This window comes from Panthera pardus, unplaced genomic scaffold, assembly GCF_024362965.1.
Source record: "Panthera pardus isolate Hobbes unplaced genomic scaffold, ASM2436296v1 HiC_scaffold_16, whole genome shotgun sequence".
NCBI classification, from domain to species: domain Eukaryota; kingdom Metazoa; phylum Chordata; class Mammalia; order Carnivora; family Felidae; genus Panthera; species Panthera pardus.
In genome coordinates, this window is record NW_026526721.1 from 36,685,309 (window position 1) to 36,691,199 (window position 5,891).

The following is a 5,891-nucleotide window of genomic DNA, read 5'->3' on the forward strand; positions in this document are numbered from 1 at the left end:
GACACAAAAGGAAAAGCAAATGTACTTTGAAGGACATTGGCCTGTGGCATAAACAATTGAAGAAGGAAACAATAAAAACAACCATTTAGTTAGGTGTATGCCAAATTATTAAAAAAAGGTGGGAGAAATGTATCAAAATTGTCAACAATGTTCACTTACTCCAGTATCTGATAAGAGTAAAATAGAGCATAAAGGAATAAAAAGCAACACATTCAGCTCATTAGAGACTTACAAAATTTTCATGCTAAATTTGAAATATGTAAGAATTAGGAAATAAGCACTATAGAATGTTATAAAACATTTTTGTCTGTTACACATTAAAATTACATTATTATTGAGCACACACAAACTCACAAACATAGACACATATGGTACAAGGATGAGAGAGACACAGAGAGAGGAAGAGAGAGAGAGAGGTATCCATTTTTATGTACAGCAAGAAAAGCTCCCGAAGTATAGTATTGCATTGAAATATCACACCCTCCTAGTTTTCCTCTTCCTACTTCTGATTCTCTTTTGCTAGCTTTTTCTACTTTTCCCAACCACAAAATGTTGAATCATAAATTGTCCAGGTGTAATCTCAATTCTCATTTTTCTCTATACACAATCCCTTGGTTATCTCATCCACATCCATTTTATATACTGCCTCTGAAATGATAACCAGAAAATTTTAAATCTCTATTAAATTTCTCTTCTAAACTTTACACTTATATATAGAACTATATTTGCAACATTCTACTCGGATTCTTTAAGGACAATTTCAAATCTAACTCCCAAAACAAAATTATTTTGGTTTTCTTACATATTACCAGCTCCTCCCCCATTTCCATAAGTAAGACCATCACACAGTTACTTGTTCTATCCAAATAATTCCTCTGTGACTCAAGAGTTACTTGATATTTTAAAAGAAAATTATGAAAAGATCAGAAAAAAAACTTATCAAATATTTAATTGACTGTCATGCAGAAAACATGATTAATGAAGAATTAGAGGAGCTACTAATGTTGTCCACAGAAAGTGTAATCCTACTCACAAAATGTCTACCCTGAAATTATCCATAATTGAAAGTATATTTGAGGTTACCGCTAACTATATATAATTTTACTTTCCTATTTGACATTAAAATCTTACTCTAGAAGATGCAACTCCACCATTTATAATCTTTTTTCTTTCATTTTTTTCAACATATTAATTATAATTTGTTCTAATATGTGGTAGAATTAGTAGTTAGTCCTACTTATATATTGTCTTTTTTAAACTATTTTTGCATGTTTATTTGTCTATATTGATTAGTATCAATTTGTGCAGATCCATAAAAAAAAAACTTCTATTTATTTTTTAATGCAGTTGCTTTAAATTTATAAATTAATTGGAACTCACACCTTTATAACATGTAGTCATCTACAAAAAGTATCTTTCTAGGGGCACCCGGGTGGCTCAGGTGGTTAAGCATCCAACTCTTGATTTTGACTTAGGTCATGATTTCATGGGTTCGTGGGATCAAGCCCTGTGTCAGGTCTTGAGCTGACAGTGCTAACAGCATGGAGCCTGCTTGGGATTCTCTCCCTCCTCTATCTCTGTCCTTTCCCCACTCACAATATCTCTCTCCAAATAAACAAACAAACAAACAAAATATTCAATTCTACTTGTGTATCTGTTAAGAGTGTCCTTTAGTTTTTCTTACATGTTCTGCATATTTTGACTTTTTTGTTGTTGTTCATGTTAGCTTCTTCCTAACTATATTTGTCTTCTTTATTTCTATTGTAAATGAGCTTTCTCTACAATTGTATCTTCTAACTGGTTATTCTGTGTATAATGAAGGCTATTGATTTCTGTATGCTAATCCTATGCCCTGTTATCTTAATGAATGTTTTACTGTGTGAAAGTTGAATTTGTTTTAATTTCCTTTATATTTCCTCTATTATTCATGAATTATTTATATCTTTTCTTAAAACTTTCATGCAGTTAGATATTTTCTAATTATCTTGTTGTTCTTGAGTTCTAGTTTAATAACATTGTGGTCAGTAATGATTATCTCCATTATTTTAGTCTTTTGCTAGACAGGCCTGAACTGGTAGGAGGAGATACAGATTAAATTAGAGTTTAGATAAATGTTTTAATTTATATCAGATGAGAAATTTAATATCTGAAAGCCAAAGTCTCTTAATTCCCAAAGGTAAATGTAAAAGCTGTGAATCTGCATAAAGTATTGCCAAGGTGAATAACATTGTTAGAGAGTCACATTAAAAAAAGTAAAGCTTTGTGTCTTAATGAATGTACCTGGCTGAATTCAGCACTTTCAATGAACATTATAAAATCATATATTCTAGAACAATGGAGATGGTTTGGGGAAGATCAGTGCTGAAAGGGAAAGGGGCTAATACTGGGCCAGGGAGTACACAACTATCCAAACTCAAGATTCTATAAGGAAATAGAGAAACTAGGTAGTGAGAAAAGGAAGTCATAATCTCTAGCCATGATGATTCAAGAAATAGGAAAGTAACTACAAAAAGATTGCTGAGTCTTGATAATGTAGTGCTCCCTTAAGCAAAGCAATTAAATATGGCTACACATCCACATCTTAGTGAGAACACCCACTTGCTACACTCACACACTGTAAACTAGGATTAATACAGCATGACTAACCCAAGGTCTATCATCCACTTCAGGAACTAACTGTATGTTTGAATAAGAATTGATTTGGAGGGGCACCTGGGTGGCTCAGTCGGTTAAGCGTCCAACTTCGTCTCAGGTCATGATCTCACGGTCTGTGAGTTTGAGCCTCACATCCGGCTCTGTGCTGACCGCTCAGAGCCTGGAGCCTGTTTCAAATTCTGTGTCTCCCTCTCTCTCTGACCCTCCCCTGTTCATGCTATGTCTCTCTCTGTCTCAAAAATAAATAAACGTTTAAAAAAAATAAGAAAAAAAGAATTGATTTGGAAATGACAGGGATTTTTGTAATACAATCTCATTATTGTACAATCTCATTTCTGCTCTGTTAAGGGTGGCATATTTGTACATACTTAGTAGATTTGGGTATACACTGATGCTTCCTGTTTTTTAAGGTCAGTTATATTTTCATATATTATATTGGATCTCAGGTTGTATGGAGGACTTTAGGTTGTTTGGTTAGTGTACTATTCATAAAATGCATTTGGGGGCCGCCTGGGTGGCTCAGGCAGTTAAGCATCAGACTCTTGACTTTAGCTCAGGTCATGATCTCAGTTTTGTGAATTCAAATCCCACATTGGGCTCTGGGCTGACAGCATGAGCCTGCTCGGGATTCTCTCTCTCTCAAAAATAAATAAACAAACATAAAAATAAATAAATAAAATGCATTTGGTAAAAACTCATGGTAAAATTTGCCTTTTAAGGAACGTTTCTTTGGAATACAAGAAATAGAGTAGATAAACCAACTATGAAGGTTTTGCAATAAATAATAGTACACAGATAGTCATAGCATGAGAGTTACAGATGATCATGTTTTTATAAAGAATGTGGTAATGAAATGAAACTTTTAATTTGATGTATTATACATGAGTACAGATCAAACATCTAAACAACCTAGTTTATTCATTTGGGTAAACCACTTAACCATTTCACCCTTTTGTCTCATCAGTAATAGGGAGAAAATAAAATCTCTTTTGACTATTTCCCATAGCTATTGTGGGAACAAATTAAGATAGTGATTATAAAATAAAGGGTTTTGAAAAATAAAAGTTACAATAAAAAAATTAGATGCCATTGTAATTAGTTGTAAATGTTAATGAGCTCTCATAAATGTCTAAAATTAATATTACTTTCACTCTAAAAAGCCAAGTAGTATTTTTCTTTTCAGCCCCTCTTTACTTTTTATTCTTTTGGTATTTCCAAATGAACACATGGAATCTTCCTTTATTACATATATAAATTCAAAACACACACATACACAACATAGACACATTTTTCTCTGACATATAGGTGACTTTTTTCTTTGTAACTATATGCTTTTCCAACATAATTATTCATCTTTGAGTTGTTTTTTTTTTTTTTCTTCCTTCATGGCCAAACCAAACTGACCAGGTATTATTATAGACTTGGTAACTAACATAAGCAGATTAAAAAGACCATGGTTGCACTTTATAGACCACAGATAAACATTACAGCTTTTAAAATTTAATACATCTGCTTGCTGCATTTATTTCCATTGTGTTAAGCAAGCCTTTCATCACAGTCATTAATCAAGGTAGATGATGTATTGTTGCACCATAGCTACTATGACATATGAAAGATTTCATAGCCAATTAGCTGCAGAAGGTTATGTGAGATCAGGAGGTCTAGGTTTCTGTCCATCTTCAGTTGCTAACAGACATTGTGACTTTGGGCTAGACTCTGTTATTTTGAAACTGTTTTCTTTCAGATAAAACAAGGTAATAGGGATAAGATGATCTTTCTGATCACTTCTAGTTTTAATGTTTTATGATGCTAGGGAACATTAATAATTTTGAAATCAAACCCTTATCTTAGACCTGGATTCTCTGAGGAACATGGGACAGCCTGAAATATGCCATAAAGGATTATTTAATTGTAATATCCTTAACTTTTACAAGGTTACAGAGCTCTCCTACCATATCCTCCATAGAGGGGAAACGCCAAGATTATGAAAATGATACAACATCCCCAAAACAACAACAACTAAAACAAAAATCTTGACCACTAGATCTTTTGGTTTTATAACTAGGGAACAAAAATATAACTTTGAGAAAAGCATGATGAGAGTTCAAGTAAAAAATATGAAAGCACCCAATCACTTGATAAAACTTTGCCAACTACTATTGGCACAATTTAAAATTCATTGTCTACTAGGGGGCGCCTGGGTGGCTCAGTCGGTTAAGCCTCCGACTTCGGCTCAGGTCAGGATCTCGTGGTCCGTGAGTTCGAGCCCTGCGTCGGGCTCTGGGCTGGTGGCTCAGAGCCTGGAGCCTGCTTCCGATTCTGTGTCTCCCTCTCTCTCTGCCCCTCCCCCATTCATGCTCTGTCTCTCTCTCTCAAAAATAAATAAAGGTTAAAAAAAAATTTTAAATTCATTGTCTACTAGAAAAGGCTATAGAAATCAATGTTGAACCTAAGAAGAATTGCAGACAAGATGGCACCTAAAAGTCTATCAATATCATTTCTGATGGCATGTTAAATTTTTCATATAATATGACTTCTTTACTTTATGTAATGAGATTTGTTTCTTTTCCCCAATGTGGGACTTAGGAAAACTTACCTTATCCATTTAAGCAAGGTAAAAGATGTATAAATATGTGGTGATCTTCATAAATGTATGATGCCTCTCCTAAACAGAAGAGTGGTTGTGGTGAAGATGCCCATCCAAGTGCAAGAATGCATTGGTGCTCTTTGTGTGAAAGTGGTATATTTATCGTAAAAACCACCAATAGGCAGTGATGTGTCACCTCCTAGGTGCTTACATAGCATAGGACTCCAGAATATTTTCCTGAATGGGTACTAAATCAGTAATGTATCCTCAGCAGGGGTTTGTAATCTAAATCTGATCAGGGCAAAATAAAACCATCACCAAGATGGAAAGACTGGAGGATGTGTAGGAAGAAAGGTTTTACAGACAGAGGGTAGGAAGTAAATAAGTCTCTTGACTTCAGAGCAAGGAAGTGAGATATATTTTTCACTTGGATCCTCTGGACATGTGAAAATCCCCTGAGAGCTCAAGCCTATATAGGGGAAACTAAAGGCTATATTGGAGAAACAAAAAAAACTATATTGAAGAAACTAAAATAATTTTATTTAGAAAATGTAATAAAACAAAATAAAATAACATTTTTTGTTAATTTTTGTTGAAAATTTGATGTAAAAATTTAAATTAATGTAAACTGTACTCATTTTGTTTCTCA

The 5,891-nt window shown here is 33.7% G+C and overlaps 1 long non-coding RNA gene across 1 annotated transcript; it reads right to left on the minus strand.

Moving 5' to 3' along the window:
- Nucleotides 1–405: 405 nt before the first annotated feature.
- LOC109254328 (uncharacterized) lies at nucleotides 406–4,055 on the minus strand. Its single transcript, XR_002074756.2, has 2 exons — nucleotides 3,929–4,055; nucleotides 406–648 (listed from the first exon to the last, which is right to left on the minus strand). It is a non-coding gene; the product is annotated as an uncharacterized LOC109254328 (long non-coding RNA).
- Between the last annotated feature and the right edge of the window lie 1,836 nt (nucleotides 4,056–5,891).